Genomic DNA, 13,311 nt, shown 5'->3' with positions numbered 1-13,311 from the left:
TTCCAAATGGATTATAGAATTTATGTTTCTAACATTACCCCTTCTGGTATCTAGATGTGAAGGAGGGAGAGGGTGTGGACATTTCTCTGAAAAACCAACCCTTTAAGTTTCGATATTTCCTAATGATCTAGGAACCTTCACATGGGTCACTGATCAAAAAGACTGAAGGACCCTCAGAGGCCATCTGGTATGCAACTGTTTCATTTTATATATAGCAAAACCTTGACTGGAGACAGTTAAGTGATTTGTTTGTCCCTACTTTCATAAGATAGACTTAGAGGTCAAATTTGAACCTGTGTTTTTTGACCTCATGCAGTGATCTTTCCATGACACCAACCACATTACTCCTATCTTTGAAGTTTCAGGAATCTCAGAGAGCTCCTTGTAACTCTTTTCAGACATCATCATTCCAATGCATGTTCTCTCTATTTTTACTAAAGATATCTAGATTGCCAAATCCAATGGCCTTTTCTTCATCTTCATCTTTTTTTGACCTCACTTAAGTCTTTGACTTGTAGATCACCTTCCAGATACTCTCTTCAGTGCCTATTCTCTCCAAAGTTTTGTGGCACTGCTTTTTCCTGGTTCTCCTCTCCCTTGGGGAAGGGGAGGGGGAATGAGTGGTTCCAGGGAGGAGTAACAAAAAAGGGAAAAAACTTTCCAAAGAATGGATACCCTGGGTTCTGAGAATAACCTGAGAAGATAGACAAGATAATCCTGAACCAGGATAACTCGGCCTCTTCTTCTGCCTGTTCAAATTCTCAATATCTGTTGCTCTGACCATAGGTCAGGATGACTCCAGGGGATCTATTCCATTACCATCATAGCTAGCATGAAAACAGGAAATCATCCTAGTTCTATGGTGAGTGAGGTATCTTCACATATTGCTCCATTCCTTTGGAGTTTTTTTAACATATTTTTTTTTATATTCAGAGTCCAGTGAAGTCATTTGGAACAGCTCAGAAGATGTGGAAAGAGGAAAAGACATTGTGCTATAGAAACAAAAAAAAAAACCTGGACTGAGACTCAAAAAAAGTGTAACTGTAATCCCCATTCTTTCATAATTTGTATGACTTTGAACAAACTACTTCCTTCCCCTAAGACTCCATTTCCCTCATTTATCTCCTGAAGGAATTGACCCATATAATCTCTAAAAGAATTCTTATGATTCAAAAAATATAAGACAAAGATCATAGGATTTAGAACTAGAAAGAAATCACTACTGACATTTGTGAAATAAGCTTTAAGGTTTACAAAGTACTTTATTAATTTATCTCATCTGATCTTCACCTCAATCTTAGGAGGTAGGTGCTATTATGACCTGCATTTTTACAAATGAGAAAACTTAAGGCAACAGGTTAAGTGACTTGCCCTGGGTCACATTGAAGTGGGATTTGAACTCAAGTCTGAATCCAAGTCTAAAGCTCTATCCTCTTGGTCAATTCTCTTATGTTGCAAATGAGAAATTTGAACCCCAAATTTCTCCCATATGGATAATGTCTATGAAAAATAATCCCATCTTGTTGGATAAATATTCCTTAACTTGGAATAGGGTTAATTTTGTTGATTTCAGGTGTAATTTTGAATCTCTATGACTGGGAACATTAGTTTTGAAAATACATTTCTATGACATACTGGGATGCTTCTTCTTCCCCTAATGTCCCTCTAATAGATTTTTCAGAAGATTCCAGAGACACTTATAATTTCCAAGGTAGATCACTATTATGTACCAGGATATTCAGAAGAGGAAGAGTTATGGAGTGAAGTATAAATATTTCAGAGACAAACTGGAGAAACAGAAGGAAGATTTCAGAGTTATACCTTCATGGTTCTATCATGTCATGCTTCAACCAGGACTATTTCCAGTACTTGGAATATCGGGCTTGAGAGGAATATTAGAGACCAAGTCTTAAATCCGGCATTCACTGGTATTTGAGCACCTTATTGAACCTTTCTATATCTGTTTCTCCATCTGTAACATGATGTAAAGCCAATAAAAAGAAAAATCTATTACTTTCAATTTGCTAACTATGGGAATTTTGGTAGAAAAAAGAACACATTACCTCCCAGTTTGGAGGGTTTTATCACTTTGGAAGTTCCAGAACTTCCAGAAGACTCTCTCATGGAGAGGGTACACACAGACACACTGCATCATCTGAACATGATGCTGACATTCACTGGGTATGCTGAAAACATTCACTGAGTATGCTGAACCTGACAACTATTAGGGGTGGACCCTGAACTGTGTATTCTATCAGATCCTGGACAATGTTGTGGGGACAAGTAGAACAAATGGCATTGTACCTGAAAGCAACCCAGCTGCTTGTGTCATCCTTGCATCTTGTTAAAGCCCAAATCAAATTATGGAATTTGAACCCATCCTTGACTGTTAAACAAGTTATCAAAAAGCTGAATGAGAGATATTGATTTCTGTATCAACATGTATAAAAAAGTCACAAAAATACTGAATTGCTTCTTCTTTGAAAAGTAAAGATTCATTGATGAAATCAATAGTGTGACTGCAGAGAAGCTCATCTCTAATTGTGCTCTAAATATGGTACAGTCAGCAGCTCTTGATGAAATTTTTCAGCAAATGAAAGATATTGTGTATCACACAAAGTAGCTCCTTTTTTGTTAGTATTAACAAAGGTCCTATAGGACCCTGCTAATATCCAAAAATGAACATAAATATAAAGCTAGTATTGAAAAAAGGTAGTCTGCACTCTGTTTATAAGCCATAGCCTCTGCCTTGGTAACACAGTAAGGATATTAGGGAGGTGGGGGCCGGGGCCCTCCCCCAGAGAGGATGGTCATTACCAAAGAAAATGTCACTGGGGGAAGCCAAGATGGCAGCATGAGAACAGCCTTTCCTAAGAGCTCTCTCCAAAATATTTCAAAAACTTTAAAATTATGACTCTAACTAAATTTTCAAGAGACAGAATCCACAGAAAGATCCAGTGAGGCAATTCTTCAGCCCAAGGTAACCTGGAAGACTGTTGGAAGGCTCTGTTCCATGGGGTTGGAGGGGGCAGCAGTGCAGCTAGGATCACCTTGTGGGAACAAAGGAGTTCCAGCCCTCTAGGAACAGCCCACAGAGCACCTAGGTCCCTGGGAGCACCAGCTCCTGGCAGCAGAAGCTGTCTCCTGACTTGCCAACCCAGGGAAAACCAAGAACAACTTGGAAGATCAGTGGGGAAACCTCTGCCAGAGCAAGCACAAAGCCCAGAGCAGCATGGCCCTCCTCAGCACAGCCTCAGCCCTCAGCACAGCCCAGATCCCAGGAAACAGAAGCAGTCCTGCAGAGCAGCCCAGCAGGTAACCACTTGGCAGCTGCTTCCAGAGTGCTAAGCCCATGGAAGGTAAGGGGGTAGAGGGAGACTTTCAAGGTCTCTCCTCTGTCCCTGGGACAGGATTCTTGTGCTTTGACTATATTCAGACCCTGGTCACAGTCTAGAACACCCCATTGCCATAGAGCAGGGATCCTTCTCACAGCTCTAAGTCAGAGGGGAGGGCTTGTGGTCATCCACAGACCAGGAAAGCAGTCAGAACCTCCCATAAGACCTTGAAGGAATGAGGTTCCTTGCAGGGGTGTCCCAATAATAATATTCAAAAGCTCAGGAAGCGCCCCCAAAACTAGGGCACAGACCAGGGGAAATGAGTAAACAGAAAAAAAGGAACCTGACCATAGACAATTATTTTGGTTCCATGAAGGATCAAAACACACACTCTGAAGATGAGGAAATACAAGCTTCTGCATCTAAAGACTCCAAGAAATATAGGAGTTGGGCTCAGGCTATGACACAGCTCAAAAAAGATTCTGAAAATCAAATAAGGGAGGTAGAAAAAAAATTGGGAAGAGAAATGAGAAAGATGTAAGAAAACCATGAAAACCAAGTCAGCAACTTAGTCAAGGAGATCCAAAAAAAATGCTGAAGAAAACAACATGTTAAAACAAGTCTAGGCCAAGTGGAAAAAAAGTAGTCCTAAAAGTTAATGAAGAGAAGAATGCTTTTAAAAAGCAGAATTGGTCAGGTGGAAAAGGAGATAAGAAAGCTTTCTGAGGAAAACAATCCTTCAAGTGTAGAATGGAGCTAAAGGAAGCTGATGACTTTGCAAGAAATCAAGACAATAATTCAACACCAAAAGAATGAAAAACTAGAAGAAAATATGAAATATCTCATTGAAAAAGCAACTGATCTGGAAAATAGATCCAAAAAAGATCATTTAAAAATTATTGGGCTACCTGAAAGTCACGATCAGGAAAAAGAGCTTTGACCTCATTTTAAAAGAATTTCTACAGGAAAACTGCCCTGATATCCTAGAAGCAGAGGATATAGTGGAAACTGATAGAATTCACCAATCTCCCCTGAAAAGAGACTCAAAACAAAAACAACCCTCGGGAATATTATAGCCAAGTTACAGAACTCCCAAGTCAAAGAGAAAATATTACAAGCAGCCAGAAGGACACAACCAAATATTGTGGAACTACTGCCATGATCACAGGACTTAGCAGCATCTCCATTAAGGGCTTATAATAGGGCTTGGAACATAATATTCTGGAAGGCAAAAGAGTTTGGAATGCAACCAAGAATCAACCACCCAGCAGAAATGAACATCCTCTTCCAAGGGAAAAGATAGACTTTCAGTGAAACTGGAGAATTTCAAATGTTCCTGTTGAAACAGCCAGAGCTGAACAGAAAGTTTGCTCTTCAAGTACAGGACTCAGGTGAAGCATAGAGAGGGTGGAAGAGCAAGGTAAATTATGAGGGATTTAATGATGTAGAACTGTATGTATTCCTGCATGGAAAGATGATACTGTTAATACCCACGTGAACTTTCTCATTTAATAGAGTAGGTACAAGGAGCTTTTATAGATGACAGGAGAGAGCTGAATTTGAAGGTATAATATATTGTAAAAATGTAGTCAATGGATGAAAGGGAAATATACTGGAAGTAAGAGAAAGGAGAGGTAGAATAGATAAGATATTTCATGTAAAATAGTCAAGAAACAGAAACAGCTTTTGCAATGGAATGGAAGGAGGGAGGGTGAGAGGGAATGAGGGAGCCTTCATTCTCATCAGAAATGGCTCAGAGAGGAAATCCCATACACACTCAATAGGGTATAGAAATCTAGAAGAAAACAGAGAAAAAGGGGATGGGGGAAGGGAGGAGGATGTGGGTGATAGAGGAGAGAGTAGATCATAGGAGAGGATAGTCATATATAACACATTTTCTTTTTTACTTTTTGCAAGGTGGTGGGATTGGATGGCCTGTCTGACACCACAGAGTCAGGTGGTGACTGGGTCTCTGGGGTGGGATGTAGGCTTGGGGTCTCTGGGCCCCAGAGCTGATGCTCTGCAGTTGCACCACTCAGCTGCTCCCCAGCACATTTTTGAAGAGGAACAGACTGAAAGGAGAGAGAAAATATAATGAATGGTAGTGGGGAGGAATAGATGGAAGGAATTACAATCAGCAACAGCAACTGTGGAAAAATATGAAAGTAACTTCTCTGATGGACTTTTGCTAAAGGATGTGACCCACTCCTTTCACTTTATTTCTCATGAGGTTTTTTACTTTTGTTGGGGAAGTAATATGTAAATAAATTTTAAAAATGTAAATAGAAACCAGGAGGGATGGGAATTCAGAGAAGCCTGGAAGGATTTGCATGAACTGATGTTGAATGAGAGGAGCAAAACCAGAAGAACATTGTACACCATAACAGCAACATGGGGTTGATGATCAGTCTTAATGGACTTGCTCATTTCATCAGTGCAACAATCAGGGACAATTTTAGGGTATCTGCAATGGAGAATACCATCTGTATCCAAAGAAAGAATTGTAGGGTTTAAACAAAGACCAAAGACTATTACCTTTAATTTTTTAAGTTATCTTATTATGTAGTTTTGCTATCTCATATTTTATTTTTTCCTTAAGGATATGATTTCTCTCTCAACACATTCAATTTTGATCAATGTATACAGCATGGAAACAATGTTAAGACTACCAGACTGCCTTCTGTGTGGAGTGTGAGGGGAGGGAAGTGAGATTGGGGGGAAAATTGTAAAATTAAAAAAAAAAATTAAAAAATCTGCATTCAAAAAAAAGATAATGCCATTAAGGCTGAAAACAAAATCAGCCCCTTCACCGCTGTTGTATTTGTAGGAATGACCTGGTATTATGGAAGAACCACTCCCCTTTCCTTTTTATCTCTAAGAAGCAGAAGTGAAAGACTTTCCTTGAGTTTCAATCTCAACTTGGTAAGTGCACCCTGGTCTGAATGATGGATCAATTCTGGTGTCCTCCCTGAAGATCTTGGGGAAGAGCAAATGTTCTCCCAGCAGTGGAAGAGATGCTGCTGGAAGTGGAGTCTTTTTCAAAGTTTTCTTCTCAGATTGCCAGGAGATGCAAAAGGCATAAAGTGGGAAACTAGAGAGAGGCAGACCTAACTTTTGCAGTGAACTTGGCTCAGGCCATTTATGCATCTAGATAGGGAAAAATACCTTTTGAAGGGATGAAAAGTTGGCCTTTGAATGAAATTGTGCCTCCTCTGTCTGGAATCCTAGATTCTATGGCTACAGTTTGATCTCCTTCCAACAGATTTCACATTGTATTAATCTACTAAAGCAATTATATTGGACTTAATATAACTATTAGTTTAACACCATCTAAGGCACAATGGACATACTCCAAAAAAGTTTCATTTTATTGTAAATAAATCCTTTGTGGAATTTCAAATGTAACTTCTAAGAGAATTTTAAACAGATTGTACAAACTTCTATTCATATAACCTTTTGTCTTTTTTTCCTACCTATTTGTCTACAGCTAGCACTTTTTTCAGTAACAGAAATGCTTTTAGTATCTGCTAGTTTTTACTTTTCCTCTATAAGGCTTGTTTTGTTGCAGTACTGATATAGTTGCATTGTTGTGCAAGCAGTACTGATGCACCTTGTATTCTAGAGGGATGTGTTAAGTACCCTCTGTCTACAGTTTCTTGGGTAATATTAGAACCAAGGGTGGAAGCTGATAGGAACACTTGACACTGGTGAGGCCCTAATCAAAATTGTTCATCTAGATGTTTGTTACGATGTGTGGGTTTCCACATCAAGTTAATGAAAAATCAGGTTTGTTTTGTTCTTAAGGAAGAGTGGATGGGGATTACCCCACCTGGATGATATTTTCCATTTCAAGTTCAATTCTTGTAGCTTACAAAATAATAAGAACTGGAGTGTTTAGGTACATTGCCTGAGGGTCAATTCTTCATGAGAAATACAAAAGAAAGTTTTTTGTTCTTCAATTTGAGGGTCACAAGGAGGCAAAAAGTTGCTTATGGTGAGAGAGAAGATAGGACCCCCACCCCATGTATAACATTCTTGTCTCTCATGTACAACCTCCATCATACCCTTGATGATCTAGGAAAAAGGAAGGTTCTGGACTCAAAGCAGAACATAATTCTACTTCCTCTAAGTTCTTTTCTCTACTTTACCAGGGTCCTAAAGTCATCTGTCTGACCATGGGAGATGCTTATACCCCAGGGAGAAACATGTTATTAGCATAGATAAGAGAGAGCAATTTCATCTGAACAATAATGTGAGACATTTTAAGGGTGATGAAAGAGTAAGGGTGGATAATGAGATTGTCAATCAATTAGGAATGTGCAAAGGGATTGACTAGCAGCAGTGAGGGCCCAGTTAAGATTTTTCTAACATGAATCTGAAGTGGATCCATTCAGCATAGTTTCAGGACTTTTTCCAGTTTTATTCAGCATCACAAAAATGTAAACAGGAAAGAGAAACCATAAGAAATTCAATAAGGTGAAACTGTTTACTATAAGTTACTATATGGGAAAATAATATTTGTAAGTCCTAAAATCTTTCTCATTATTAGAGTAGTTAGGAGTATGCATAAACAGAGGTCACAGAGGATGTGATTTGAAAAGATGGAATGATTTCTAAAACAATAAAATTTAGGGTGAGATGGCACTCAAAGAAAAGGAAAAAGAGGAATATTGGGGTAACTTATTTCACATAAAAGAGGAACAAAAAGCTAAAATTTGAACCCACTTTCAATGGAATTAACTCAAAGATGGAATAGAATGCACCCTCGGTTTGGTATAGAAATCGATATTGTCAAACAAAAAAGTCAGATGGGAAAAGGATAAGAGAAGAAGGTAGGAGGGACTGATAGAAGGGAAGGTGGATTGGGTGAGGCAGTAGTTAGAAGTAAAACACTTTTGAAAAGGACTTGGGTGAAAAAAGAGAGGAAATAGGATAAATGGGGAAATTAGAAGGTAATCATAACAGAAAAAAAAAAATTATAGCAGGTTTCTCTGTTAATGATGTCATTTCTCAAATATATAAAGAATTGAGTCAAATTTATAAAAATAAGAACCATTCCTCAACTGATAACAGAAAAGGATATAAACATGTCATTTTCAGATGAAATAATTAGTTATCTATAGTCAAATTAAAAACTGATCTAAATCACTACTGATTAGAGAAATGAAAATTAAAAACTCTGAGATACCATCCCACATCTATGAGATAGGCTAATCTAACAGAAAATGAAAATGATAAATGCTGAAGGGGAGATGGGAAAAATTGAGGTACTAAGGCACTGTTGGTGAAGTGGTTTACTGATTAAACCAGTCTGGAGAGCAATTTGTAACTATGTTCAAAGAGCTACTGTTATTTGTCCTTTGTTCTAAAAAAAGACCAAGATATAAAGAGGTGATACCAAAACATGTAAGTGAATTAGATTTAAGTGTAGGGGAGGAGGTAGAGAAATGCTATGCAAAGTCACAGACCTTACTTTCTCCTCTGGAATCATCTGGGTCCAGTGTCCAGATATGGATCAGGACACCTGAAAATGACCCTGAATGCCCTTGGTTTTTTAAAAATCTAAAAATCCAAGTCACAGTTTAACTGAGGCCAGGAATGACCACTTCAAAAAAAATAATAAACTGGGAGAATAAGATCCTCAGAGTTTCTCCATGATTACAAGTGAGAAAGAAAAGAAGCAAGAAGAACCTCTTCTGCATAGTCAAAAGTGCTCTGAAACCCTATTAGAACTATATCCTTAGGGGGTGGCTAGGTGGCAGCTAGGTGGCTCAGTGAATAGATCACCAGCCCTGGAGATAGGAGTACCTGAGTTCAAATCTGGCCTCAGACACTTAATAATTACAATGGCCTTGGACAAGACACTTAACCTCATTGCCTTGCAAAAAGAAAAAAGAAAAAAAAGAAAAGAACTATATCCTAAGGAGATTTAAAAAAAAGAAAGAAAAGGTCCTATATATACAAAAATATTTATAGCAGCTCTTTTAGTGTTAACTAAGATTGAAAAATGAGGGAATGTCTATCAACTGGGAAATGGTTGAACAAGTTGTTTTATGTTAGTTGGTTGGTTCTTACCCTTCATTATCTAAAACCAAAATGACATCTTTATGTTTGAGACAAATTGCAGTATATATGACTATGGCTGATCAGACCAATATGAATTGGGAATGCTCTACCACAGGATGAGCACAAATAGTCCATGGAGTGCTTACTTTAAATTTATGTGCCGGGGCAGCTAGGTGGCGTAGTGGATAAAGCACCGGACCTGGAGTCAGGAGTACCTGGGTTCAAATCCAGTCTCAGACACTTAATAATTATCTAGCTGTGTAGCCTTGGGCAAGCTACTTAACCCCATTTGCCTTGCAAAAACCTAAAAAAACCTTATGTGTCACATTTCCTTTGAGCTGTTTCAATTCTGCCTTCCTCATAGAGCACAGTACCCTCATTAATGAGGGCATGCCTTGCTGGACAGTCTTGTGTCAGTGTCTCCCATGCTATACAATCAATTCTGAAGTTCTTAAGAGAGATCTTCAGGGTATCCCAGAATCACTTCTTCTGACTCCCTTGTGGGAACTTCCTCTGTATGAGTTCTCCATAAAATATCTTTCTGGTAAGCATACTTCTGGTGTTCTAATAATCTACCCAGTCCATCATAGTTTCACTCTCTGAAGTAATGTTGGAATGCTTGGCATTTTAACTCAAGAAAGGGCCCCAGTGTCTGACATCTTCTCCTGCCAGATAATCTTCAGAATCTTCCTAATACAAATTAAATAGAAGTGATCCAGTTTCCTGACATGGTGCTGGTAGACTCTCTGGCTTTCACAGATGTATAGCGATGAGGCCAGCAGAGTGACTAGTTAGACCTTCAGTTTGATAGTTAGTCTAATACCTCTTCTCTCTCACACTTTAGGAGTCTCCCAAATACTGAGCTAGTTCTGGCAACGTATGTGTCAACCTCATGGTCAATGTGCACCTCCCTGGAAAGCACTCTGCCAAGGTAAGTGAACTTGTCCACAGTACTCAAAACTTCTCCATTTGCTATAATCGATGGTGTGGTGCTGGCTGATAGAGCACTTGTTTCCTTGCTGTTAATTGTAAGACCAAAATTAGCACAAGCAGTTGAGAATCAATCCATACTGTGTTGCATCTCAGTTTCAGAGGCTGCATTGAGTGCACAATCATATGCAAACAGAAGATCATGTGTGAACACTCCCTCCACTTGGGTCTTGGCTTGTAGTCTTTTCAAGTTGAAGAATTTACCATCAGTGAGTTAGCTGACCTTGATGCTGTGTTCATCCTCAGTGAAGGGGTTTAATAACATGAATGATGCATCATGCTAAAAAGCAGGAGAGCAAGAGCACATCCTTGTTTCATTCCATTGGTGACTAGGAAATCTCTAGAGCATTATCCACCATACAGAACCCAGGCACACATGCCATCATGAAATTGGCATAAAATACTGATGAATATCTCCAGGCAACCAAATTTTGAAGTAATTTTCATAAGCCCTCATGATAGTATCAAAGGCCTTGGTCACAATCTACAAATGTCTTATACAGACCTCTATTCTGTTCCTGCAATTTTTCACCATATCAACTGTTTCTCCATCCTTTTTTGAAACCACACTGTCTCTCAGGGAAATGACCATCTTCCATGTGAAGGATCAGTCTATTGAGAAAGACTCGGGCAAGAATCTTACCAGCAATGACAAGACAATCTATTCCCTTTACCATTATACAGATGGACAATGGAGGGATTCTTGAATTCTTGGGAGAAAATCTCTTCATACCATATAACCTGGCAAATTTCAGTCAGTATGTGGAGGAGCAATGGACACCCCACCTTATAGATCTCAGCTAGAATAGAATCAGCACCTGGTGCTTTACCACTTGAAAGGAGCCTAAGTTCAGTTGGAACTTCAATTAGAGTCTGATTGACTTCAAATTGAGGTAAACAGTCATTAGTTTCTGCATTGATTGATGATGGTCTGTTAAAAACATTATGAAACTGTTCAGTCTGCTTCTCTAGGAGATTGTTAATCAGTGTGACTCTATCAGCACTGAGTAGTTGAAATGTATATAGGTCTTTGACCCTCAGTAGCCTTCAGGGCATCATAAATGAACTTTGGCTTGTTACTATATACAAAAAAACTGAATTTCATCTACCATCTGACTGAGCCAAGAGCCCTACATCTCTCTAAGCTTTTCCTCTTACTTTACTTTTTTTTTTTAGGTTTTTGCAAGGCAAATGGGGTTTAAGTGGTTTGCCCAAGGCCACACAGCTAGGTAGTTATTCTCTTACTCTACTTTTGATGGAATTAAATGCTGTCTTCATAGCACTATTCTGATGGTAAACTTTTCAAAGATCTTGTTTTTCACTTATCAGCTTCTGTATTTCCCTATCATTTTCATCAAACCAGTCTTGATGTTTGTGATTGTTCTAACCCAGATGAGTAAATGCAATGCTCTACATCAGATCTCTGAAAGTTGCCCACTCTTTGTCTGCTCCACTGTTGCCAACTTGTGTTGGCTCAGTTTTCTTGTAAGATAGCAACAAACTGTTCCCATTTAGAGAGACACTCTAATTTCTTGATTTAATTAATTCTTCTAGTGGTTGTTTTGCCTTGGGGATGCTGATTTAGTTGACTGTGAATATTTAGCTTGGAGAGGATGAACCTGTGATCTGTTCAGCACTGCACCACACATTGCTTAGTCATTCTCATATCCTGTCTATCTCTTCTCCTTACAATCACACTTAGATAGCAATGTTTACTATCCAGGAAGTTTTGTTATGTTTAGGTAAATGGAAAACAGTGTTTGTTGATAAGAAAGTCATGAGATGTACAACTCTTCAGTAGTAGGTTACCATTGCTTTTGCTGCTTCCAACTCCATTCCTCCAAAGGATTTCCTGCCATATCTGGTAATCTGAGCCTACCCTAGCATTAAAGTCACTATTGATGATAAGGGTCTCCAGGTCTTCATAAAATTTTTTCTTTGACTTTATCAGGGTTTGTCATGGTGAAAGCATAGGCACTGATGATGGTGGCATGACATTTTCTTGAAATTGGCAATCTCATTGTCATGAGCTTGTTGTTCACTCCTTTGGGTAGATATTCAAGCTTGTTTAACAGATTAGTTTTGATGACAAAATCTACCCCAGTTTCATGACACTCCCCTTCACTGTGGCCTCTCAGAATAACATATATCCAGCTCTGACTTCAGGAAGCTGGCTTTCATTTGCTAACCTTATTCCACTCAGGGCTGCTATGTGGATATGATACCTGCTGAGTTCTCTTGTAAGAAGAACTGTTCATCTGGTGATGTCCATGACTGTGTGAGCGTGTACACATTCCATACTCCAATGGTCAATGGAATCTTCTTTGGAAAAGTTTTTGAAGATTTGTTTGTGTCTCAACCACATTGTAGGATCCCTGCCTGCCACAGTAACTGGGCCAGGGTTGAGTAAGCAGACAATTTTTACATCACATTTTCTAGTCCCTCCCTCACATCAGGAGGTGACAGCGTGATCTTTAAAAGGGCTGCTCAGTCACTCAGGGGAGCTGCTGAATTCTACTGCTGCTTTCAGTTGGGAAATGATGCTATGGCCTAAGCCCCCTGTGCTCAGGGTTGTGACTAAAGCTCCCAGTGTATCCACACCTGTTGCCTGTCACTTGCTTATTGCCATAGGACTTTGAGGAATGGTAAAATATGGGTGATGTCTTTTGATGTGTGAGTAAATTGCATTTAAATGAAGTAGAGTTATATCAAGTCATTGACCTCACTCTTTCCTCTAAAGTCATCATGATCCAGTAGTAAGACAGAGTCAAGACAACTAGTGATGGGTCTTGATGCATTGGATCACTGTGGTATCTTCAATGTCTAACCAAGCTCTAAGTGCTCCACAGCACCTGTTTCAGCTGCCTTCATGACCATTGGAAGGAAGTGTTCTCATCTGCCCATTCCATAAGTGGAAGAC

The 13,311-nt window shown here is 39.1% G+C and overlaps 1 pseudogene; it reads left to right on the top strand.

Moving 5' to 3' along the window:
* The window catches only part of LOC141488394 (HLA class II histocompatibility antigen, DQ alpha 2 chain-like), a 37,309-nt pseudogene that overhangs the window by 504 nt on the left and 23,494 nt on the right, over nucleotides 1-13,311 (top strand).

This window comes from Macrotis lagotis, chromosome 5 (genome assembly GCF_037893015.1).
Source record: "Macrotis lagotis isolate mMagLag1 chromosome 5, bilby.v1.9.chrom.fasta, whole genome shotgun sequence".
NCBI lineage: Eukaryota > Metazoa > Chordata > Mammalia > Peramelemorphia > Peramelidae > Macrotis > Macrotis lagotis.
Note: the sequence above shows the minus strand (reverse complement) of the source record. Positions and strands in the feature narration are given on the sequence as shown.